The sequence below is a fragment of the Diabrotica virgifera genome, chromosome 8, assembly GCF_917563875.1.
Source record: "Diabrotica virgifera virgifera chromosome 8, PGI_DIABVI_V3a".
Taxonomy (NCBI): Eukaryota; Metazoa; Arthropoda; class Insecta; order Coleoptera; family Chrysomelidae; genus Diabrotica; species Diabrotica virgifera.
The window spans coordinates 171159274-171187240 of record NC_065450.1 but is presented as its reverse complement, the minus strand read 5'-3'; the positions used below and the strand labels follow the sequence as shown (position 1 = coordinate 171187240).

The 27967-nt window shown below is 31.2% G+C and overlaps 1 protein-coding gene across 1 annotated transcript in view; it reads right to left on the bottom strand.

Annotated features, from left to right (window-relative positions):
- Positions 1-27967, bottom strand: part of LOC114336588 (uncharacterized) — a 944943-nt gene that overhangs the window by 169215 nt on the left and 747761 nt on the right. The window lies entirely within an intron of this gene.

Below are 27967 nucleotides of genomic sequence, written 5' to 3'. Positions count from 1 at the left end.
TAAACAATAACATAATTATTTGTACAAAGTGTTCAACAAATTTTTTTTGCAGTAAATTGATTGACACAAAAAGAAGAATGTATGTTATTTATTCAATTTAAAATACACTCTACTGCTGTCAGAATACACAAAATAATGTTTTTTGATAAATAAACATTGATTTTTGCTATCGACCTGTCCCAGCATTTTTCCTTAAAGTCGCTGGCTTACGAAATAACGAATTTATTCTAAACATTTGCTGCATACTCTATATACAGTGAGCACGTAAAGGTTGGAATAAATTCATTTTCTCGAGAACGGACGACTTTAGAAAAAAAATAACGAAACAGTTCAATTTTTATTTTTAAATTACGACTTTTTGGCATATATATCATTCTAGTGACGTCACCCGTCTGGGCGTGATGACGTCATCGATGATTTTTTTAAATGAGAATAGGGTTTTTAATCTAATAGCACATAAAACAACATCCAAAAATCTCATTCTACATCCTACCAGACTGAAAACAATGGAAACCTTCTCTGGTAACACCTCCGAGGCTTCTACAATTTGCAAGCCATAACGGATGCTGAGACTAAAGAAGATGAGGGAATTTTACAATTTATAATTCACGTCCCGTCTGCTCAGCGCGGTAAAGTTCCAACGAGAACGAGAATGGTTCCCTTCGTACTCCAAGAGTAGATTGAAAACTTAGTTTTTTGATAGCAGTTGCCGCTAGGGCATCCCTGCCATTTCGTTCGTTGCAATCCGTGACTGCACGCCGGGGTTTGTCCTAGTTGGGTCAGAGAGAGCTGCATATGTGCCTCCTGATGAGAGACTAATAGGTAAGTTTCGAAACCGGTAGAGGTGCTTGCTGCACTCTCTGATTGAACTGGAATAATGATGCGGCTGTAGTTTCGTGTTGTAACGAAATTGAAAATGGTTATTAATTTTGGATTAACATAATTATTTATACAGGGTTTTCAAAAAAATATTGTTTGAATTAAATTTATTGACATAAAAAGAAGAGTGTTTGTAATTTATTTAATTCAAAATACATTTTATTGCTCGCAGAAAACAGAAAAAAATGTTTATTTAACAAATAAATATTTTTGAAGTTATACTTTTTTAGGCGCGATTGAGATTGAGGGTGAATTTATATTGATCTGCGCGCATGCGCACACCGACAGTATGGTATTAGTCGTTATACGGGCTCTGATTGGGTGTTGAAATGATCTGTCAATAATAAATAATTGTTCAATATGAAGGTAAACAAATGTATAATATATTAGTTTTATTGTTGAGAGGACAGAAACAAAAAAGTTTATAATTGTAGTGACATTTAAATAGTTTTTAAAAGCAACAGGTACGTAATAATTGTAAATGTATCATAGGTTCCTACCTATTTGAACCTACCAAAATACATAGTATGTAATACTTTTATTTACATAATTTGATTACCATCAAAATTTCTATCAATGTTCACCTAATATATTGTTTTCTTACTCTATGTTTTGTTGTATTTTTTCAATTCTAAATCATTTCAATTCAAAATCAAAATAATTTAATTTAATTCAAAAATGTCAAAAGCTTAATCCGTTTAGTTAGTCGATCTTCGCACATAATGACACATTGCCTCCGTGGCGAAGCGTTTAACGCGAATGAACCCAATATACCAACCGCGCTGATAGCTGGTTCGAATCCCAATAAAAACTTTTATTTTTTTATTTTTTTATACATTTTATGATTGGTAGTATATTTATTTTATAATTTTTATTTTCAGAAAATACGTATTTAGTTAAAATATTTTCCGACAGTTAATGTTCAGAAAACATTTGTGGCATTTTTGTGTTTGTGTTTGTGTGTGTTTTATTCTTTTATTATTTTAATTTTTGGCACTGTTTTAATAAAAATGTTTGAGAAGTAGTAAATATAAATTAGTTTAATATTTAAATATAATATAAATAAAATGTATATTAATTTCGCTTAAATCATATAATAGAAATATAACTTCTTACGTGCGTACAAAGTACACACACATTCTTTTTTGCTTATATTTAATATTAATGCAGCCACCCACCTGCCGCTTGACAGTTTAAACATCAAATTTAAGCGAAAAGCAATAATTATTTTTCAAATAAATATTTTTTTCTGTTTTTTGAGAGCACTAATATGTATTTTGAATTAAATAAATTACATACATTCTCCTTTTTATGTCAATAAATTAATTTTTTTGGACGCCCTGTATAAATGATTATGTTAAAGTTTATACTACTGAATAGATAATTGAATTACCTTTCAAATGAGCAATCACACGACCCCTATAATCATTTAAAAAAATCATCGATGACGTCATCACGCCCAGTGTCAAAAATCATGGGTGACGTCACTAGTATGATAAATATTTATGCGAAAAAGTCGTAATTTAAAAATAAAAATTGACCTGTTTTGGGATTTTTTTCCAAAATTGTCCAAACTCGAGAAAATGAATTAATTCCAACCTTTACGTGCTCACTGTATTCCTAAATATATAAATATGTAGGTATAGTCCGTCCGCTATAACTTTTCCCATGCGGTACGATTCATTTTCAATCAATTTAAGTCAAAACATAAATTGAAACGAACGTCGATGTGTATATACATTTTATATATAGGGTGAGGCAGATAACTGGCCTATTAGAAATATTTAGAGAACTAAAGGCAGCAGAATCATGAAAATTGGAATGAAGGGGTTTTGAAAGGTCATCTATTTAATGAAAATATTTTCATCAATTTGCCACTTCCGGTTATACCGGAAGTTGCTTAGAACTTGGTTTTTTTAAATGGGACACCCTGTATATTTTTACATTTTTGGATTCTCCTCGATGTCTTCTTTCTTAAAATATGCGGTTTTGTAATTTTATACAGGGTAGTTTAAAAGCTAATTACGTTTTTTTATTAATTTCGTAGCTATTTTCACACCCTGTAGAATTGTAGTAGTTGGATATCAAAAACTCTATTTATGTTAAAATGATTTTTAATATAGTCTACTATTATTAAAAATTATTAATATAGCAAAATATTAAATTTTAATATACAGGGTTGGTCGAAACTCGGAATGAGGATTTTCTGAATTTTCTTAAATGGAACACCCTGTATTTTAGTATTGCAATGAAAAGACATTTTATGGTACTTTTTTATTTTTTAAGCATTCTGTATACCTAAATGCTTTAATTTGTGCTTAATTGTTAATCCCGCCAAGAATGTTAGCTACGTAGGTATTTTGATAGCTCAATCATTATTGCCAATTTTAAAGAGCAGTCTAGATTAATATGTATTTATTTCCGAAAAATTATTTGTGACTGAATATTTTCACGGCCAACCTAAAAAAATTTCACGTATTTTTTGTTGAAATTAATGTTTGAGAAATAATAAGGTGGCATAAAATATCATTTCATTACAATAATAAAATATAGGGTGTTCCATTTAAGAAAACTCAGAAAATACTCTTTCCGAGTTTCAACCAACCCTGTATAGTACAATTCAACATTTAGCTATACTAACAATTTTTAACAATAGTAGACTATATTAAAAATTATTTGAACATAAATAAAGTGTTTGATGTCAAACTACTACAATTCTACGGGGTGTGAATGTTGCTAGGAAATTAAGAAAAAAAGCGTAATTATCTTTTATACTACCCTGTATAACATTACAAAGCCTCATATTTTAAGAAAGAACACATCCAGGAGAATCCAAAAATGTAAAAATATACCATTTCAAAAAACGAATTTATAAGCGACTTCCGGTATAACCGGAAGTATCAAATCGATGAAAATATTTTCATTAAATAGATCAGTCTTCAAAACCCCTTCATTCTAAATTTCATGATTATGTTTCCTTTAGTTCACGAGATATTTCTAATAGGACTTTTATCTGCCTCACCCTGTACTGTATACTATATACTACACACATCGGCGTACGTTTCACTTTCTGTTTTGACTTAAGCATGGGAAAAGTTATAGCGGACGGACTATACATAAAATAATATATTATTTATGTAACATTTTGTGAATTTCTCAATGATCGGGTAAGTTTTTTTAAACTTTATATTTTCATTGGTATTTTAATAAAACAACTAATTTTGCAGTTCATTTGTTTAATAAAAAATTAAACACCCCTTTTGACGTAGAACTTTTTGATTTGTTATTTATCATACCCTTCTTAATGAAATTATGAAAAGTTATATCTTGTTACATTTTTTCCGAACTAAAATCTACATTGAGTCCACTAAAGAGCATATTAGGTTCCTAGAATTCTATCTACGTCTTAAACTTATTTTCTCATGTATGTATGTCCAATTTCTTGTAGCAGTCATAGTCCAGAGAAATAAGGATTTTCTCAGGACACTAAAATATCCAGGTAGCTAACTACTTTTCAGTTATTGTAGACCACTAGGATGAAACCTCTCTGTTTCCTGCCTAGATTTCGCGTCCGTTTTTTAATTATTAACAATTTAGTGCAAAAAATGCGATTTTTTTCGATTTTTTGCATCTTATTAAAAAGCTAAATAGTTGACATAAAATTACAACAATTAATTGTTTAGAACATTGAAAAAGCTTTGAAAATGCCGATTTTTGAGTGTTAAAAAGTCAATTTGTTGCCTTTCAAATTGCAAAATAAATAAAAATAGATATTTAGTAATAACTTTTACTAAATTTAACTAAGAACTTCAAAGTTTTACCGAAAGTTGGGTATTGGGGTACTTAACAAATCGTCAAAATTTAAAACCGATCCATTAATTATAGTCCTGTTGCCAGGGGGGGTACAACGGCCTCCTGTATTCAGATGGACTTACCCAAGTTTTTATTATGTATTTTGGCCCGTAGAACACGAATTTTTTGGGTAACATTTGATCCGGATGTCGATAAGTTTGTTATAAACAAAGAAGTTGAGGAATTTCATAACAGCGATTTCTCGCAAAACAAAACATGTTTTTGTATTTTTTGGGCCATTCTAACCAAAAAATGTTCCTACAAGTTTTTTCGTAGGATGCATAGTTTTCGAGATAAACGCGGTTGAACTTTCAAAAAATTGAAAAATTGCCATTTTTGAACCCGAATAACTTTTGATTAAAAAATAAAATAGCAATTCTGCTTACCGCATTTGAAAGTTCAAGTCAAATTCTATCGGTTTCGAATATATACTGCTGAAAATGTATGTGTTTATTGCTAAAAAAAAGCTATAAACACATAGTGTTTCCCGTGCCTAATACATGCGTTTACATGCATGCTACGTAGAAATAGCCTCGCTTGCACTTTTACCTACTCTACCTACTCGTTCGATTTTAAATGAGAAATCATTGAAAACATCACTCCAGCACTAGGTGTTTATACTTTTGTTTAACAATAAAATAATAAATTTTTAGCAATGCAAATAACTAAAACCGATATACTTTGACTTGAACTCTCAAATGCGGTAAGCAGAATTGCTATTTTATTTTTTAATCAAAAGTTATTCGGGTACAAAAATTGCAATTTTTCGATTTTTTTAAAGTTCCACCGCGTTTATCTCGAAAACTATGCATCCTACGAAAAAATTTGTAGGAACACTTTTTGGTTAGAATGGCCCAAAAAATACAAAAACATGTTTTGTTTTGCGAGAAATCGCTGTTATGTAATTCCTCAACTTCTTTGTTTATAACAATCTTATCGACATCCGGATCAACTGTTACCCAAAAAATTCGTGTTCTACGGGTCAAAATACATAAAAAAAACTTGGGTAAGTCCATCTGAATACAGGAGGCCGTTGTACCCCCCCTGGCGACAGGAATATTAGTTTAAAAGTTATTCTATTTGTTCATACCAGACCTTTGTTTTGCAATAACATAAGGCAGAAAATAATGAACATAGGACAATTCTGCGTATGTCAAATAAAAGTAGAGGAGTGATACTGTCAAAATGTATTATAAAAAGGTAAAAAAATTATTTAACGTAGTCAATTTTTTGGAATTTGTGGTTTATAAATATTTAGAATACCTAAATGTAAAAATTTTGCCCGTAGAAAAAATCTTTTTATACATTTATACACAAATACAAAAGTATACACTATACAAAACCTTATAGGTATTTTAACACGAATTTTCAAATAAAAAAATTAACCTAGGTTCATTTGGGCCAAAGTTAGCCATGTAGTTTTTTAATTTACAGCTAACTTGTCTTTAATAATTAAGGAACTTTATTGACGCCATTTTAAAGCATGGGATTTGTATTTTTTGTTAAAAAATTTTCGTAAGCATTGTACTTTTTTAGGACCCTTTACGAATTTTCAAAAATGTAGTTCAAATGGTTACTAGTGGGAACCTACAAATCCGCCGAGTTCAAATACCGAAAAAGCAATTTCAAACTATGTAATACAATTTTCTGTATCTCTGGACATAATAAATGGATTTTGATCTATCTTGTTTTAATTTGTATGTAATTTCGGCGTACATTAAAAATATGCAATCTGTTGTAAGTTTATTCATTTGTTTTAAACAGTCTAATTTGTTTAAACAATTCTTGAATTTATTTTTATCAAAAATCAATTTTTTTTAATCATGCTATCAATAATGATTATAGAAAAAGTTCAGTACGCTTTATAGGCTATTGATTATATTCAAAATAAGATAGCTAAAAGAAACTACAACGTTAACGGGGTTTTATTATTTCATGTGGTCAATGGACATCTATACATGAAAAAACCGCGGAGTGCTACCATTTAGAGGGGTGCGTTTTTGAGAAATGGGTGAATTAGTCCCTAGGCACAGGTTACATTAGGGTGAGTTCTATGCACTTTTGGTACAAACATATCTACATAAAAAATGTTTCTGGTTAAATTTTCCATCTAAATATTACTTTTTAAAGTCATTGATACTTTTTTTTACAAAAATATATTCAAAAGAAAAAGCACAAAGAAACCCAAAAGGAAGAAATTTTATTTCTTGTCCCATAACTTTTGTCCACGAGGATATAGGTATAGACATTGCTTTACAGAAAAAAAACCTACATATTTTTTCTTTAAAATGTTGTTCAGTAGAGGTAATTAGGATTAAGAGTTTTCGAAATATGATTTTTCAAAGTTCTCCACTCACAGCAATTTTGGGCAATTTTCCTTGTTATTTCGCAAATATTGTTCTGTAACTTTTTTCTGCGTAACTTTAGGTATATGCAATGGTACATGTAATAGGAATAGAAATCAATTACCTTTAAAATGGTCTACCCTATAACATTGTACGACTTTTTTTTAAAGAGATTATGGTTTTTCAAAGTTTAATACTTTTAACGATTTTTTAAAATATAATATAAAAATAAAATAATATTATTATATATTATATAATATTATATTATATATTATATAATACCTAATATAAAAAAATATTATTTTTTACATTTTTTACGATTATTTTTGAATAAGATATTATTTTTCAAAATGCAATAAGTACTTGCAACGTTTTTGATTTTAGGATAATTTTTTAAATTGTCATTATAAATTTTTTTTCTTATACATGAATACACTACATATTGCTCAATAAATAGGTCTTACTTTCTGTTCTTTAAAAGTGGTGTATCATCTCTATTTAAATAATGGAAACCTAGTGATTCTTTGATATTTTTACCTGTATCGTTTAAAATTATTTCTTTTACAAAAATTACATAAACATTAGTCTAATTATTTCTTTTACAAAAATTACATAAACATTAGTCTTAGAAAATATCACTTTAGTTAAAATTATTTACACGTTGACATTTAAAAAATTTTCAAAATCAAAGTCCATCTCTTCGTTAGCATTAGCTTCAATATCTTCCTCTGACACCTCAGTTATCTTAGAGTTCCCACAATTAGTACCCATGCACATGCACCCTTTGCAGAATATTGAACAACTAATTCATATCTTCCTACAACCGCAGTTTTTTGCACATCCTTTGGTACATTTACATGCTATTTTTTCAAGCAAAGCTTGTGGTGCAGGAGCTTTGACAGTAAATATTGGAATTAATCCATATTTTGAAGTTCGCCCGGCCGAGTCAAGTGGATCCAAAGTATTACCTATAAAAAATAAGATTCAATCATACTACACAATCACATAAAAAAGTTATAATGAGAAATTTAAAAAATAATCCTAAAATCAAAAATCGTTGCAAGTACATATTACATTTTGAAAAAGCATATCTTATTCAAAAATAATCCTAGATCTCTTTATAATACACCATTTTAAAGTAAACAGAATAATACTTCTTTTTTATTATATCATATATACCTAAATGTAGAAAAAAATTATAATGGGAAATTTCAAAAATAATCGTAAAAAATATAAAAACTCGTTAAAAGTATAAAATCTTGAAAAAGATAACCTCTTTAAAAGAAGTCGTACAACATTATACAGTAGACCATTTTAAAGGTATTTGATTTCTATACCTCTTACGTATACCATTGCATATGCCTAAAGTTACGTAGAAAAAAGTTACAGAACAATATTTGCCAAATAACAAGGAAAATTGCCCAAAATTGCTGTGAGTGACGAACTTTGAAAAATCATATTTCGAAAACTGTAAATCCTAATGTCCTCTACCAAATATCATTTTAAAGAAAAAATATGTAAGCTTTTTTTCTGTGAAGCAATATCTATACCTATATCCCCGTGGCCAAAAGTTATGGGACAAAAAACAAATTTCTTTCTTTTGGGGTTCTTTGTGCTTTTTCTTTTGAATATATTTTTGTAAAAAAAAGTATCTTTGACTTTAAAAAGTTATATTTAGATAGAAAATTTAACCAGGAACAATTTTTATGTAGACGTGTTTGTACCAAAAGTACATAGAACTAACCCTAATGTAACCTGTGCCCAGGGACTAATTCACCCATTTCTCAAAAACGCACCCCTCTAAATGGTAGCACTCCGCGGTTTTTTCATATATAGAGATTCATTGACCATATGAAATAATAAAACCCCTTTAACGTTGTAGTTCCTTTCTATAGTACATAATCAATAGCCTATTAATAAATAAATTGTTTTTAATAAATAATTATTTATTGAAGATAAGTTATTTATTAAAGTATACCTTAACTTTTTCTATGATTAATAATGATAATATGATTTAAAAAAAATTAATTTTTGGGAAAACAATTATTTTTTCAAAAATGAATTGAACAATTTAGACTGTCTATTAATAAATAGATGTCTAGTCAAATTGCATATTTGTAATGTACACAAAAAGTAAATACAAATTAAAAAAGAAAGATCAAACTCCACTAAGTAGATCCCGAGATATAGAAAATGATAGTAGTTCGAAGTTGCTTTTTTAGTTTTTGAACTCGTGCATTTGTCTGCTTTCCCTTCACTTACCACGAGTATTCACCATTTGAACTACATTTTTAAAAAATTCGTGTAAAATACCAGCTTCTCGCATATATAAAAAGATTTTTTCTACGGACAAGTTATTATAAATGTGTACAAACTACGAAATTTCAAAAATGTTGCATTAGGATTTTTAATTATATTAGATAATTTTTGTATCTTTTTTAGTACATTTTGATAATATCACTTTTCTACTTTCATTTGGCATAAGTATAATCTTCAGTATTTTCTGTCTTCTGTTATTGCAAAAAATAAAGGTCTCTGGGATAAACTTTAAACTAATCAATGGATCGGTCTCAAATTTTAAGGGGTTTGTTAAGTTCCCCAATACCCAAGTTTGGGTGCAACACTAAAGTTCTAAGTTAGTTTTAGTAAAATTTATTAACAAATAATGGTTTTCACTTATTTTGCAGTCTGCGAGACAACAAATTAACTTTTTAACTTTCAAAGCAAGCAGGGTGCCATAAATGCAGCAGAAATGAAGCATCTGAGAAATTAGCTGGAAAGACGAAGATGGACAGGAAAAGGAACGAAAACATCAGAAACATGCTAAGAGAGGAACCAATAGAGAAAAAAAAGACTGGATTGGTTTGGACATATAACTAGGATGAACGAGAACAGACTAGTAAAGAAGGTGAAAGATGCCAAAAGACAGGGGAAAATATAAAGGGACAGACCTAGAAAGGGGTGGTTGAAACAAATCGAGGAAATTGGGACCAAGAGAGGGAAACAGTGCAACAGATGAAGGAAATGACAGGAGACCGAAAGGCGTGGAAGAAATAAGTAAAAGATGGATAGGTGATCCAAAGTCCGACGCTATTATAGGGAATAAGGACAACGAGAAGAAGAAGAAGAACTTTTAAAAATCGGCACTCTGAAGGTTTTTCAATGTTCTAAAAAAAATTGTATTTTTATGTCAACTATTTAGTTATGGAGTGCAAAATATCGAATAAATCGCTTTTTTTAACTAAATTGTTAATAATTAAAAAACAGCTCCGAACTCTAGGCAGGAAACAGGTACTTAGGTTTTTCTCCTATAGGTCTACAATAACTAAAAATGTTGTCAGCTACCTGGATATTTCAATGTTCCGAAAATATGGTATAATTCTTGCTTATTTCCCTGGATTATCAGCAATTTTAAATGTTCAGTCTTATGTCGTTTTTATTTACATTTCATCCTACGCTTAACGATCTTATAAGCATGTCACACGTGCGACGTCTTCTTGCCCCCAACTGTTAAATTTAAATTAAACTCCCAAGAGTTTTAAAATACTTGCTTTTTACTAATCAAAAGTCAGCTCACAAAATTCGGATTTCGTTTTATCCATGTAGTCATTGGGATTTGTTTGCCTTCTGCCCTGCGAAATATTTTTAAAATAAAAATAGAATAAGAAATATATTGTAAATAAAAATGGATTTATTTTGTTTACATGTTTAAAAATTGAAAAAAAGGTCAATTTATAGTCCAGGGATGAAATTTTAAAAAAATATTAAGCAGGCGAGGCAATAAAGCCGTAAAAACCCTTCTTCTTAATAGTATGATACAGTTGATCCAAAAAATGCATAACCCAGACATCCAAAGTGAAAGTTATCCTTCAACACCAAATTATTCTATATGCTCCATATATTGTTCAGTAAGAAGTTACACCATTTTGAGCTTCGGGTTTGAGGGGGAGGTGGGGGAAAAGTTGGTGAATTGGGAGTTTTTACGATTTTTCGTCAATATTTCTAAAACTGTGCGGTTTAGCGTGAACAACGTTCTATACAAAAATGTTCCACATTAAATTTTAAGCAAGAAAGGTTCGATGTATATGGTCATCCATATTTCAAACTGTGTTTGGTGTAAAGCAGAACAACATGACAATTTTAAAATCACTGTCTAAAATAATATTAACAACTACACATTGTGAGTAGAGAATGACAACTAATTATTAAAAAAGTAAAATGGAACAGTTTGAATTTTTTTCCCATCTATGTTACAAAATAAAGTAGTACTTTTACATAACTGTAAATAATTTTTGTCAAACATTTGGGCAAAACTATATGTCATTTTTCAAGGAATCCAAAGATTTTGCTACTAATTGTGGCTTTCGCTGTACTTTTAAAAACAAAAAGTTTGGTAGAGTTAAGAAGCATTTTGATTATTCTTACATGATCAACTCATCTCAAACCCTGAAGAAATATAATATTATATATTATAGAGTAGGCATGTTTTTCGAAAATCTCGACGTAGTCATTGAACAATTTCAAGCTGGATTTAGAAATATGTACAAAGTGAACAACGATTTTAAAGTCTTACATCTTAGAAGTGGATATCTTTTCAAATCGGATCCAGAAGTTTTTGCAGGAGCCAGTAGATCAGTTGCTGCGTACCTGTCAGATTTAAGTAATGAGTTTTTGGAGCAACTGCAATTTGTTAGAAAATCATTAGGGACACAGTTGGAATCGGAAAACTCAATTTATGATGCAGCCAAAATTATTATTCTTATAGATTTTCATTGCACTAGTGCTTGCATCTTGCATACCAGAAGTGTGTCATGCGTACTTTATGTTTTCAACTTTGTCACGACCGCTAGTTCAGAGAGATAATTTTTAAACTTAAATTAATAAAACCATATCATCTTAGTATAATATCAGAAGCACGGTTATCTTCTCTAGCGCTTATAAGTATTGAAAACGAAGTTGCCCATCAGATAGATATTAATAAAATAATTGTAGATATATTCTCTGATAGTAATTGATAGCACGAAGAAAATTGTTCATCTTATAGAATAATACTATGTAATAATGTAATAATTTCAAGAGTGTAGGCGCAAAATTTCGGACTAATGCTTTTAACACGCATTCATTTTTTTCGGATCTTGGGAAAGCTAAGAACTATTTTTGAAACGTTTAAACGCAGAATGAATGGTTACATTATTACCGAGGGCTGAAAGTTACTTGAAATAAACCAAAAGTTTCTTTTGAATGGGATATTTAAAATTAAAAATCATACTAAATTTTGTTTTTTTTTTCACCCTGTAACTTATCTAATTAAACATTATAAAAGTTTTTAGGAGTCATATGTAGTCTTTCATTCTGCGTTTAAATTTTTCAAAAATACTTACTAGTTTTCTCAGGATTCGAAAAAAATTAATGCATTTTTTGTTCTATTTTATTCTATACCAATAAAGATCAAAAATGTAAGTTGTTATAAACAGTGCATAAATACACTAAAACATATACGTTTTTGTTACAGAAGTCGCATTTAGTAATTTTTTAAAGTTTAAAGAGGGCCCCATTTCCAATTCTGCGGGGGGGGGGGACGGAGTTTGTTCCGCCGCGGCAGCTCTCGCAATAGTAAACAAACGATTTATCTCCTTGTAAATTAGTTTACACCCACACCTATAATACACGTCTAGTCTCCTACGTATAGGTGCGTATCTTAATAGGGAACTTGCATATTTTTGTTTTATTACACAATATTGTTCAGTTTCGTGTAAAAATAAGTTTTCCAAAATTTCACACCTCAAAACCTCATAATAAATTAAAAGTACAAATTTAAAATCTTTTGTGTATTTAAATCATTTCAAGCGTTCGAAAAAGCGCGCGTAACCTTGTGACGTCATCATAATATTTTATAATGACAATTCTCATTATGAGAATATAAAAATATAGGTACACCAGCTTGTTTAGATTGAAGTTTAATAAAGTTTTGGAAGAGATAGTGTTGAATTGTATGTGCGTGTGTTTACTACGGAAAATAAAAGTAAATAGTACAAGTGTTGTTTAGCACCACTGTTTAAAATTACAAAATTATACAAACCCCCAATACAATATTTATTAGATTACCAGTCGATAAGAAACGGCGTAAGTGGTTACGTTCATTTCGAAAGGACATTAGAGGCATTTTAGTTCATTCGTAAGGTTTTTATGGATTAACTAGTTTTGATGGGAAATAAGCCACAATTTTACTAAAAAAATGATTTTATTAACGTTTCGACGCCCAAATCGTGTGTCGTTGTCAAAATTCAAAAAATATTTTTAATATTTTATTTATCATTAATATTTTTTGTATTTTGACAACGACGCCCCATTTGGGCGTCGAAACGTTAATAAAATCATGTTTTTATTAAAATTGTGACTTATTTCCCATAAAAACTAGTTAATTGCAAAATGCCACAAGAAAACAGCTTCAGAACAACGTTTTCATGGATGCGAAGATAAGTTTAATCGAAATATTTAATGTCCGTTGTCTGCTTTAATAGTTTGTTTTTAACAAATAAAGTGTATTTTGAATTTCTTCTTCTTCGTGTGCCGTTCTCGATTATCCAACGTTGGCTATCAAATTGGCTATAGCAATTTTGTTAACGACAGCTCGGAAAAGGGATGCAGAGGATCTGTTATACCATTCTCTCAGGTTTTTAAGCCATGACGTTCTTCTTCGACCTGGCCCTCTTCTTCCGTCTACCTTGCCTTGTATTATTAAATGGAGTATATTATATCTTTCTGGGTGTCGCATAACATGACCAAAATATTCAAGTTTTCGATTTTTAACTGTTCTGACGACTTCCGTGACTTTTCCCATCCGGTGCAAAACAACTTCGTTACGAACTCTATCCTCCCAACTTATTCGTAGGATTCTTCGGTATACCCAAATTTCAAAGGTATTTTGAACAAAAAGGAAACATAACTTTTGGTATATTTTGGTAATATTAATAACTGGGTAAGAAACAGAAGAGTAGAATAAAATGACCACATAAGCCGAATGACAACAAATAGGGTAGTCAGAAAAGCGAGAGACGGTTCCCCAATAGGAAGACGATCAGTGGGAAGACCACGAAAACGATGGAATGACAACTTACTAGAGGCACATTGAAAAAAACAGACAGAGTTATGTCTATACAAAAAGAAGAAGAAAAAGAGAGGTATATTTTAGTAGATTTAAAATACAGATTAAATGATATCTACCTATACAATACAATATTTTTCTGGAAATGTTTTTACTATAAAGTTAAAAGAAACTATTCATAATAATAAAAATTAATGTTCATAATGGGTAAGTTAATCTACTGCTCTTTAGAAAACCCTCTTCGGTCATTTTAAAAAAGTCGTCCAAACAAAAACCCTCAAATATTATGAAATATATATTTTTCACAGCAACTACTATCTACAGATATACAGAGTGGGCCAAAGAAAAGAGTCCACCTCGATAATTGGCAGTATTTATTAGATTTTAAGGAAAGAAGAGACAGGTCGATTTTTGATCTAAGAAGGACACATTTTTACGGTACATACATCTGTCATTTGTCAACCCCCTCCCTTCCACATCTCCCACCCCTTATTTTGAAATAGGAAAGAGGGGTCGTGTGCTAGCTCATTTGAAAGGTTATTCAATTCTCTATTCAGTAATTAACATTGACATAATTATTTTTACAGGGTGTCCAAGAAAAATTATTTTGAATTAAATTAATTGACACAAAAAGAAGACTGTATGTAATTTATTTAACTTGAAATACATTCTACTGCTGACAAAAATCAGAAAAAAAATGTTGATTTGATAAATAAACATTGTTTGTTACTTAAATTCAATATTCAACCTACCAAGAGGCAGATGGGTGGGAGCGTGAACATTTAAATTAAGCAAAAAGCAATGTTTATTTATCAAAAAACATTTTTTTTCTGTTTTATGGCACCAGTAGAATGTATTTTGAATTAAGTAAATTACACACATTATTCCTTTGGCGCCAATTAATTTAATTTAGCAATTTTTTTCTTATACACCCTGTATAAATAATTATATTAATAATGTAACATTTCCAATTCCTTTGCAACACGAAAATGCAGCAGCTGAATAATACTCTGGTTAAATCGGAGAGTGCAGGAAGAGTCTATCTCGGTTTTGGAGGTCTTTTCCCCCTCATAAGTAGTCCCATATCCTCTTCTCTCCGATTTCCCCAGGCATCACACTTTGGAACTTTCCGAATTGCAAAGAAAGAAATGTCACGAATGAACTAGAGCCATCTACCGAAAAACAAAGTAAGTTATCAATTGAAGTAGTACAGAAAACAACAATAAATATCGTTCCCATACCACCAGATTGACAACACGTGGAATAATTTCTTTGGTTACACCTCCTGAGATTTTCAAAGTTTATAAATCATACAGGATGCCGAGTAAATTTAGATGAGAGAATTTTAAATAATTAACAACTCATCTGCTCAGCGTGGAAAAATTCCAACAAGAAAGATTCCTTAATCTTCTTCTTTAAGTGCCATCTCCGCGGCGGAGGTCGGCAATCATCATAGCTATTCGTATTTTAGAGATGGCTGCTCTGAAAATTTCATTTGATGTACATCCGTACCACTCTCTCAGGTTGCGCAGCCACGATATTCTGCGTCTCCCTATTTCCTTGAATCTTTCCCTGCATAATCAATTGGAGCAAGCTTTATCTCTCTCCACGTGTAATATGTCCGAGATATTCCAATTTTCTTGTTTTGATGGTATTTAGGATTTCCATTTCTTTATTCATCCTTCTCAGAACCTCTTTGTTTGTAACGTGTTCTGTCCACGATATTTTCAGAATTCTTCTGTACACCCACAGCTCGAATGATTCTAGTTTTTTCATTGATGCAGCATTCAAGGTCCAAGCTTCCATTCCATAAAACAGAGTCGAGAAAACGTAGCACCTAGCCAACCTAACTCTTAGCTCCAACTTCAAATCTCTTGTGCAGAGCACTTTCCTCATTTTGTTAAAATTTGCTCTAGCCTTTTCTATCCTGATTTTGATTTCCTGTAAGTAATCTCCTGTGGAGTTGATCATTGTTCCAAGGTATGCATATTGATCGACTCGTTCGATATTGGATCCGTTGATGACGAGATTTTCGTTATTTCTTTGAGTTTTCGATATTCTCATAAACTTTGTCTTCTTGACATTCATTTTTGCCCGTATTCTTCTCCAAACTCTGCTATACTGGTCACCAGCCTCTGAAGATCCCAATATTTTCAGCTAAGATGACAGTGTCATCCGCATATCTAATGTTGTTAATGGGAACTCCATTTACCTTTATTCCAGCTGTTTCACCATCCAGAGCTTTTTTCAAGATCTCTTCCGAGTAGGCTTTAAAAAGAACCGGCGACAACACGCATCCCTGTCTCACTCCACGTCTGATGTCAATTTCCTCCGACAGCTGATCGTTAACATGTACTTTTGCTCGTTGCTTATAGTATAAATTCGATATAATCCTGAGGTCATTGTAGTCCAGCTTCCTTGATTCCAGAACATGCATTAATTGTTCATGTCGTACTTTGTCGAATGCTTGATTATAGTCAATAAAACACGCAAATATATCTTGATTGACGTCCAGGCACCTTTGTATAAGTATGTTAAGTGAAAAAAGAGCTTCACGAGTTCCCAGGCCTTTGCGAAACCCAAATTGCGTATCATTAATGTCTATGTCTAGTTTATGATATATTCGGTTATGGATGACTTTCAGTAGCAACTTTAGCACATGGGACATCAAACTAATGGTGCGGTAGTTGCCGCATTCTCGTGCGTTTTTCTTTTTAGGGAGGCAAATAAAGATCGACGTCAACCATTCTTTGGGTAATGTGCCTGAGCTATAAATTTTGTTCAAGAGTACCACTAAAATATCAATATGCTGCTCATCTACAATTTTTAAAAGGTCGATAGGAAGCATGTCAGGTCCTGGGCTTTTTCTGTTCTTCATTGTTTTTAACGCATGTATTATTTCTTCCGTTGTAATATATGGACCTACTTCTCCTGAAGTAAGTTCTATGTGTTCCAGGTACCCTCTTTCATCATCGAACAGTTCAGCGATGTATTCTGCCCAACGTTGTACTTTCTCATCGGTCTCTGTTATAGCGACCCCGTGTCTATCCAGAAGTGCACCAGTTAGATTTTGCTTTCTTAGTCCAGCCATTTCTTTGACTTTCTTATGTAGGTTAAATAGATCGTATCTTTTTTGGAGATCCTCGATCTCTTTGCATTTCTCTTCAAAGTGTTTTTCTTTTGCATGCTTTATCATCTTCCTTATCTCGTGGTTAATCTCCCTGTATTTATTGTCATTTTTGTTCTTATATTGTCTCCGTTGTTCCATCATATTCAGTATCTCGTCATTCATCCATCCTTAATACTCCTACAAAAGGGTTAATAAATTAAAAATGTATAAACATTTTCAATTTATTTGCAACACGAAAATGCAGCAGCTGCATAATGCTCTGGTTAAATCGGAGTGTGCAGGAAGAGTTTATACCAGTTTCGGAGGTCTTCTCCCCCCCCCCCCCCCTCAGTAGTCCTATATCCTCTTCTCTTCGATTTCCCCAGGCATTACACTTTGGGCCTTTCCGAATTGCAAAGAAAGAAATGTCACGGATGAACTAGAGCCATCTACCTAAAAACAAAGTAAGTTATCAATTGAAGTAGCACAGAAAACGACAATAAATGTTGTTTCCATACCACCAGATTGAAAACAGGTGAAATACTTTTCCTGTTCTCTCTTCCTGCGGTGGAGGACTCTTCCTGCACTCCCCGATTTAACCAGAGCATTATGTAGCTGCTGCATTTTCGTTTTGCAAAGAAATTGAAAATATTTATACACTTTTAATTCATTTACTCTTTTGTAGGAGTATTAAGGAATCTTTCTTGTTGGAAATTTTACCACGTTGAGCAGATGAGTTGTGAATTATTTAAAATTCTCTCATCTTAATTTCCTCGGCATCCTTTATGATTTATAAATTTTGAAAATCTCAGGGGGTGTAACCAAAAAAGTGTTCCACCTGTTTTCAATCTGGTGGTATGGGAACAATATTTATTGTCGTTTTCTGTGCTACTTCGATTGATAACTTATTTTGTTTTTCGGTAGATGGCTCCAGTTCATCCGTGACATTTCTTTCTTTGCAATTCGGAAAGGCCCAAAGTGTGATGCCTGGGGAAATCGGAGAGAAGAGGATATGGGACTACTGATGAGGGGGAAAAGACCTCCGAAACCGGTATAGACTCTTCCTGGACTCTCCGATTTAACCAGAGCATTATGCAGCTGCTGCATTTTCGTGTTGAAAATAAATTGAAAATGTTTATACATTTTTAATTCATTTACTCTTTTGTAGGAGTATTAAGGAATCTTTTTTGTTGGAACTTTTACCACGCTGAGCAGATGAGTTGTGAATTATTTAAAATTCTCTCATCTTAATTTCCTTGGCATCCTGTATGATTTATAAATTTTGAAAATCTCAGGAGGTGTAACCAAAGAAAGTTTTCCACCTGTTGTCAATCTGGAGATAAAAGAACAACATTTATTGTCGTTTCCTGTGCTACTTCGATTGATAACTTACTTTGTTTTTCGGTAGATGGCTCTAGTTCATCCGTGACATTTCTTTATTTGCAATTCGGAAAGGCCCAAAGAGTGATGCCTGGGGAAATCGGAGAGAAGAGGATATGTGACTACTGATGAGGGGAAAATGACCTCCGAAACCGGTATAGACTTTTCCTGCACTCTCCGATTTAACCAGAGCAGTATGCAAGTGCTGCATTTTGTATTGCAAAGAAATTGAAAATTTTAATTTTAACTATTTATAATGGGAAATAAGCCACAATATTATTAAAAAATTATCTTTATTAACGTTTCGACGCCCAAATCGGGTGCTGTTGTCAAAATACAAAATACTACTAACATAAACAAAAATGTTGTTGCTTAGTAAAAAAATTCTTCTAATATTTTATTTAATTTGACTCATTTAAATCGGCAATTCAGATACATATGATACATTTTAAAGTAGAAGACTTTAAAATCATATTGCCAATATTTATGAGTTGCGTTCCTGGGACGACTTAACTGAAAGATAGTTCATTCGATTACATGAAATCAACCCCAAATCAAGAATATCCGTCACAAAAAAAAAATCATAGCATGTGATCTGTCTTTAAAAAGACAACCACATGCAACGGTGACATTAAAATTCTCGCGTTAGAATTAAAACTTTAAAATGTATCATATGTATCTGAATTGGCGATATAAATGAGTCAAATTAAATAAATTATTAGACGAATTTTTTTTACTAAGCAACAACATTTTTGTTTATGTTAATAGTATTTTGTATTTTGACAACGGCACCCGATTTGGGCGTCGAAACGTTAATAAAAATAATTTTTTAATAGTATTGTGGCTTATTTCCCATTCTTCTTCTTCAGTTGCCGTCCTCGTTCCGAAGTTTGGCTATCATCAAGGCTATGCGTATTTTCGACATCGTAGATCTAAACAATTGGCAGCTGCTGCACTTCTACCAATCTCTTAAATTCTTCAACCATGAATGTTTTCTTCTGCCAATGGATCTTTTACCTATTATTTTTCTCTGAATAATTAATTGTAGCTGGTACTTTTGTCCCCTCATTATATGTCCCAAGTATTTCAGTTTGCGCTTTTTAATAGTAAGCGCAAGTTCTTTTTCTTTCTGCATCCTTCGCAACACTTCCATGTTTGTCACTCTCTCTGTTCACGATATTCTCAGTATCCTGCGGTACATCCACATCTCGAATGCTTCTATTTTCCTTGTATCGATCTTTTTCAGTGTCCAAGCTTCCATTCCATAGAAAAGAACTGACAGCACGTAACATCTCATCAGGCGAATTTTAAGATTTATTTCCCATTATAAATAGTTTAAATTGTAAAAATGCCACAAGAAAATAGCTTCAGAACAACATTAAGAAACCGGTATTTGCCTAACGTGTGTCAAAATTTTAGGAAATTGGAAACCTTCTACGAGAAACTGGCACACTGTCAAAATTCTATCAAATTCTTAAAACGATGTAGAGATAACAACTTAATACCGAAGGGCTTGAGGTTACGGCCAGCATACTCAAGCAGAAGACTCCAAAATATTTTACATAGTGCCAGTTTGTCAATGATCCGGGAAAGGTTACAATTTCACAGGTCAAATTTATTTTTTATTGAACAAGACATCGTAAGTATTAATGATTTGCTTTTCGGAATGATATCAAATTCTGATTTTGATCGAATTATTTTTAGTTTACACATAATTTCAAAATTCATATCAGAAACAAAGAAATATACATTTAAATAAATTTAATATTCTTTTAGAAAAAAAAGTATACATACTTTTGATAACCTAAATAGAAATAATGACATATTAGCGACAGTTGTCAATCTATCAAATAGACAGTTAAATGCAACGGAGAATTTGGTATTGTCAAAGGGTTTAAACTATGCTCTTACTCATCCATCTATTCCAAAATTAGACATAATTAGTTCAGTGGAAAAAATATCCCAGTGTTTACCAACTCATGAAAAAGAACAGTATAGGGTACTATGTAAACTTGAATTGGAATAGACAAATAAAATTGAACAGAACATCAGTAAAGAGGAAATGGAAGCTTTAAAAACTTAAAAAAATGATGACTCCATAACGATCCTACCAGCGGATAAAGGAAATGCAACTGTAATAATGGATAAAATACAATATCAGGACAAAATTACAGATCTAATTACAAATGGACCTTATAACAAATTAACGAAGGATCCAACGAAAACACTAGAAAACAAAATCTATAGAACTTTATTCAAATTTAAAAATGATCTAACATATTATCAAAGAAAATTAATGACACTTCATTACAGTAAGTCACCTCATTTTTATGGAGTGCCGAAAATTCATAAAGCGAACATACCACTTAGACCCATTTGTAGTACCATCAGTTCTCCTTGTAGTGAAATATCAAAATTTTTATTAAATATTATAAAACAATTTGCTAATAATGATGACACATTTATAAGAATACAAAACATTTTTTAAACAAATTATCAACTATTGAGTTTAATCCAAATAATATTTTAGTAACTTTTGACATAAACAGTTTATTTACAAATGTGCCATTAGATAAAACTTTAAACATAATCAAAACGAAATTAGAGAATGATGATACATTGACAACTAGGACAAGACTAAATGTATCAGCTATAATGGAGTTATTGACATTATGTAGTAATAATACCTATTTTCAACTAAATAATGAATTTTATAAACAAAATTTTGGTCTAGCAATGGGCTCCTCTTTATCTCCATTATTGGCTAATATATTTATGGAGGATTTCGAAACTAATATCATTTCTAAACAAAATTTAAAACCCACTGTATGGTGGAGATATGTAGATGATGCGTTTTCAATATGGCCTCATAGATCAGAATTGTTGGATACATTCCTGAATATTATAAATGATCAAGAAGAGACAATAAAATTTACAATGGAAAAGGAATATAATAACACCCTACCTTTCCTCGATGTTTTAGTCTCAAAGAAGGATACTGGATATGAGACTCAAGTGTAGAGAAAACCAACACATACCAACAGATATCTCAATTACAAATCAAATCACAACATCAACGTTAAAAAGGGAATCATAAAATCCTTATATGATAGAGCCAAAATTACTTGTTCTAACAAAAATTCATTTTTAGAAGAAAAACAATTCTTAACATCTGCTCAAGGGCGGATCCAGGGAGGGGGCCATGGGGGCCATGGCCCCTCCGAGAATTAAAAAAAAAATTAAATATTTGCAGTTCAAATTTTTTTAGTTTCAAACACATATATGTAAAAAAACAGGGGATAAATATGTCTTCTGAATTAGAATTGAAAAAAAGCAATAACGGAAGCTTCAAGAATGACATATTTTGTAAATCAAAATGTTGATAATTTTACAAAGTGCCAATTGTTAGATCGACCTTGGCAGCCATCAAAATCGTATGAATTTGCATATTCTGTACACAAAAAGAATAAAAAAGAAATGAAGAGTTATACTTGTGTCACCAGCACTTAGAATAAAGTTGGTTGGTACTTTCGCACATTCGAAAGGGATTGTTTTGCAAGTATTGCGTTTTATTTTTCTAATGAAAAATGTAGTCAAAATAAAGGGATGACAGCCCAAAGCCTTGTCACAAAGCCTTTAACATTTTTTGCCAAATTCATGGGCAAAGACGGAGCCATACAAACCCATGAAAAAACATCATACCACAAGGAGTGCGTCCAGGTTGGGCTGGATTTTCTACAAAGTTATCTCAACCCGCAAAACTCAGTCATTAACCAGTTAGACTCTCACAGGTCTACACAGATAGGTACTAGAAAATAGATAAAGATGCTGGACATAGCAATGAGGGGAATTGTTAAGATTTAAAATCGCATCAGGAGATAAGACCCGTAAACAACACCTATCCACAGCATCTTCCCGAGCAACATACATTCTAGCTCCAGCCAAAATCAATTGATAACATGTGGTGAAGAAATAATTGAACAAATAATGAATTAGAGTCAAAGTACAAATTATTACTCTGCCATATTTGATGAAACGACCGACGTATCCCACGTGGAACAGCTTTTTCTAAATTTGAGATACATACACAATAACAACATTCATGAAGAGTTTGTCAAGTTCATTGACGCTTATGAGGACATAAAAATAATTCGTGAAAATCAAGATAGATGGAAACAATGCCTGACAGGAGAAGCATTGGGAAAAATAGTATTGAATGTGTTGAAAGAACTGCCCTTGGATCCGAACTAATGTGTAGGAATCGGTACTGACTTCATTAACGATAAGTTTTGAATGTCTTTATGACACTCAAAAGTGTGAAAAGTACCTTAAAACTTATCACCGTAACCCTATTTTTTAAAAATTACCCCCAGATCTCCTGGTACCCACCCCTCAAAAAGTGGATGGCCCCTCCCGAAAATCGATCCTGGATCCGCCCTTGCATCTGCTTTACTAATAAATGATTATCCTTTATCGTTTATAAATAAGGAAATCTCAAGATTGGATCGAATGGAACAGAACAACATAGAACGGGATCCTACAACATTCACAAGAAATAATACGAGGAAAATATCAATACCATACTTAAAAGGACTATCCGAGAAACTTAAAACAATAGGAAATAAATTCAACATTTCAACAACATTCAAAAAAACCAACACATTGAGATTTATTCTATCTAAAACTAAACCTAACAATGAACAAGAAAGGACAAAGAATTGTATTTATAAAATACCTTGTGAATGCGAACAGTTTTATATAGGTGAAACATCAAGACCATTAAAAGTTAGAATAAGTGAACATCAATCTTATATTAAAAATAGAGAATTTGATAGATCTCAAATATGTCAACACGCATGGGATAATGAACATAGAGTTCAGAGGAGAGATTCAAGTATAGTCCTGAAAGAAACAGATAGTAAAAAGAGAAAAATCAAAGAAGCGGCTCTAATTATGCTAAACGAAACCAATTGTGTCGCAAATTCCTCGATGGAATGCAGTAGGATGTGGATACCCATACTGAAAGAGGAAGCCAATAGAAAGAAAATACCACAATTAGTAAGTCAATAGTCGAGTTAGTACATATTTTATATTTTAGTATTCCTTATATATCCATGTATTATTGATATTATTTATAATTTAAACAAAATTATAGTAAAGTCAGAGTTTGGTATTAATTTTGAGAGTCAATTAAATGTAAGACCAAATATTTACGAGGTCGGGATAGTATCACGAGGTTTTTCCTGGTTTTCCCTCGTGATTTACTATGAGATCTCTAACGCGAGAATTTTAATATCACCGTTGCATGTGGTTGTCTTTTTAAAGACAGATCACATGCTATGATTTTTTTTTTGTGACGGATATTCTTGATTTGGGGTTGATTTCATGTAATCGAATGAACTATCTTTCAGTAAAGTCATCCCAGGAACGCAACTCATAAGTATTGGCAATATCATTTTAAAGTCTTCTACTTTAAAATGTATCATATGTATCTGAATTGCCGATATAAATGAGTCAAATTAAATAAATTATTAGAAGAATGTTTTTTACTAAGCAACAACATTTTTGTTTATGTTAGTAGTATTTTGTATTTTGACAACGGCACCCGATTTGGGCGTCGAAACGTTAATAAAAATAATTTTTTAATAATATTGTGGCTTATTTCCCATTATAAATAGTTAAAATTGTAAAAATGCCACAAGAAAATAGCTTCAGAAATTGAAAATATTTATACATTTTTAATTCATTTACTCTTTTGTAGGAGTACTTAGGAATCGTTCTCGTTGGAACTTTTACCACGCTGAGCAGATGAGTTCTGAATTATTTAAAATTCTCTCATCTGAATTTTCTCGGCATCCTGTATGATTTATAAATTTTGAAAATCTCAGGAGGTGTAACCAAAGAAAGTATTCCACATGTTGTCAGTCTTGTGGTGTGGGAACGATATTTGTTGTCTTTTTCTGTGCTTCTTCGATTGATAACTTACTTTAAATATGTTAATGTTTATATTACTGAATAGAGAATTCAATAACTTTTCAAATGAGCTAGCACGCATCTCCTATTCCCTATTTAAAATAAGGGGAGGGAAATTGGAAGGGACGGGGTTGACAAATGAAAGATGTATGTAGCGTAGAAATGTGTCCCCCTTAGATCAAAAATCGACCTCTTTTGTCATTTCCTTAAAATCTAAGAAATACTGCTAAATAACGAGGTGGACTCTTTTCTTTGGCCCACTCTGTGTAAAACTGAGATACACTATAAAATGATAATTTTACAAGTTAACGAATATCAAACGTAACGAATTTTATATTATAATGACATGACCTCACGAACAACGAGGGCGCGTTTTTGGCTGGCTGCTATAATTTGAATTTTCTCTCGACTTTAATCGTCGTTGGGGGACAAAACAAAACACAACAACAACTTTTTTTCTTTGATATATATTTTAAATTATGCTCTGTTGTGATTTATAGCGTTTTTTCGAATTTAAAATTTTATGCAAGTTCCCCATTGTACAAAGATCAATATAAAGTTCGGTTAGAAATTTCTGTGGAAATCTTTCTTTATATTATAAAAATAAAGAATAAAAAACTTTAATTAAACCACAAACACAAATTAATTTCTTAAGAATTGGTATAAGATTTAGCTTTCTTAAGATGCCTATCTTCTTACAATAGTCTTTCTAGTAGAAACATTAAAGAATAAAAACAACAAATACCGCGCCAATAAAAAGGGGTTAATGAAATTAATTAAAAAGCATTTCAAGAGAATCGGTTTCCTCTGGAATCTTGAAGCTGAAACACAATTGAAAGGATTAACGACAAACGCTTTAATAAAAAGCAAAATGGAACAAAAAATTTCTGGAAACTGAAGTTGTAGTTTTGAAAAGGAGTCCATTGCGAGAGAGTTTATCCAAACTTACAAATCCACTAAAACGTTGCTTTCATTATCAAAGTTGGAGATTTCCTGATGAATTATTTGTTTAATGAAAAGAATTAAGCTCTAAGTTAAAGAAGAACAAGAACACGGAAAAAAATAAAAAGTTTTCTTATAAAGTATCCAAGATAATCTTTTCATACAATGTAAAAGTTAAAAAATCTGGGAAAAAATTAATTTATACATATATATGTATAATTCAATTTTTAAAAACGTTTAAATATTATATTTTGTATAAATACATATTGGGGAGTTCATACAGATTTTCACTTCGGAAAAGATCAAACAAGATATAATTTTTTATAATTTAATTAATTATTAAACGACATATCAAAAAGTTTTACTCGAGAAGTGGGTGCTTCATTTTTTATTAAACAAATGAACTGCGAAATTCGATATTTTTTTAAATAACTCCGAAAATATAAACTTAAAAAAACTGACACAACCATTGAAAAATTAAGAAAATTTTACAAAAAAAATGATAAAAGATAATTTTCTAAAATTAAATCTGTACCTTCTATATTTTTTTATTTATAACGCTAAAGTCACCCTTCTCACAAACATTGGCGCAATGTAAACTAGCGTACAGCGAAGTGCACGGTTGAGTTATTTTAATGTAATTCTTTAATCGATCGGTCAAATGAAATTTTAGAAATTGGACATTAAAGAAAAATAATTAAGCTATCTTATGGTTATAATAGAAAGGAATAAAATATCTGGAGATAAGTACGGTGTGGGCGGAAAATGAGCCTTAGATAAATTTTGTTTAAAAATGATTTAAAAATGTTTAACTAATACAATTTTTCTTATAAAACTTTCAATTTTGCACAACTTACCTTTCAAGCACCTTACTAAATGATGTTTTATTCAAAAAAAAATCTCAAAAATTTAATTCAAATGATATGACGTCTCAAAAAATGTAATTTTTGAAATCTTCGTAGTTTTATAGAATTATCACCACTTTAAGATGGTATTACTTAATTTTAAACAGATCTATTACAGTTTTATAGGTGCTTTTTTAAAGCCTGGGATATAATATTTAAAATGCACTAAATTATTTAACTATAGAAATGAAATGAACTATTTCTTTTTGAGAAAATTAAGAAAGATAACAAAAATTTAATACAAAAACCGAAAATTACCAGGTAAAAAATGTTTATACAAAGTGATCAAAACTTTTTTCTATAAAACTTACCTAAAATACATTTAATAATAGGCTTTAATAATAATATGTGCAGCAAAAAAATATTTCTAGCTCTTATACAGTATGTCTGTGTAACTTGCAACCTATTGATAACTTTTTTATTATCAGGTTTACGAAAAAAAAGTTATTTTATATAAACTGCGCGTCATAGAAAACGGGCACCCTAAAAAATGGGTCATTTTTGATGTCGCGTATCTCCTAAACCTGTTGTCCGATTTGAATGATTTTTTGAATATGTTATAGCACTATTCTTTGTCAATATCACTGTAATAATATTTTTGCTAAACAGGTAAATTTTCATTGTATACCGGGTGTACGAATCAAACTGTGTTCTTTTTTTCTCAAAGTTCGCAACACCCTGTGGAATATTCTAGCATTTATAAAATACTGAAATTAAAACCCAACTATAGCCTCAGATTTTCTTAACATTCTTTTTTTTGAGTTATTCGCTTATATTGGATAATACAAAAGTTCTGTACTTTAACAACTAGCCATGTTCTTCATCAGTACAGGGTGTTATAAGTCTAAAGGGTTTTAGGGACTAAATAAGTTCGACAAACTTTAAGGGGTAATTCTGCATTAAAAATGATGACAGTTTGTTTTCTAATCATATATCCGCAAAAGCTTCGTTTCCGAGGTACGGGATGTTAAATTTTTTCTTACAAACTGATGATTTATTTATTGCTTTAAAACCGGTTGAGATATGCAAATGAAATTTGGTAGTTTTTAAGAGATGGTTATTGCGCATTTTTTGACATTCAACTAAGAAATTTATATTCACTATTGGAGCGCATACGGGTAATATGACCGATCATATTATTCGTATGCAGGCCAATGGTGAATAAAAAATTGTTAATTGTATGTCAAAAAATGTTCAAAAATTACGTCTTAAAGCCCACCAAATTTCATTTGCATATCTCAACCGGTTTTAGTGCAATAAATAAATCGTCAGTTTGTAAGAAAAAATTCAACATCCTGTATGTCGGAAACGATGCATTTGCGGACATATGTTTATAAAGCAACCGATAATTATGTTTTCATGCAGAATTACCCCTTAAAGTTTGTCGTACTTCTTTAGAAACACCCTGTACTGATAAAGAGCATGCCTAGTTGTTAAAGTACATAACTTTTGTATTATCCAACATAAGCGAATAAAT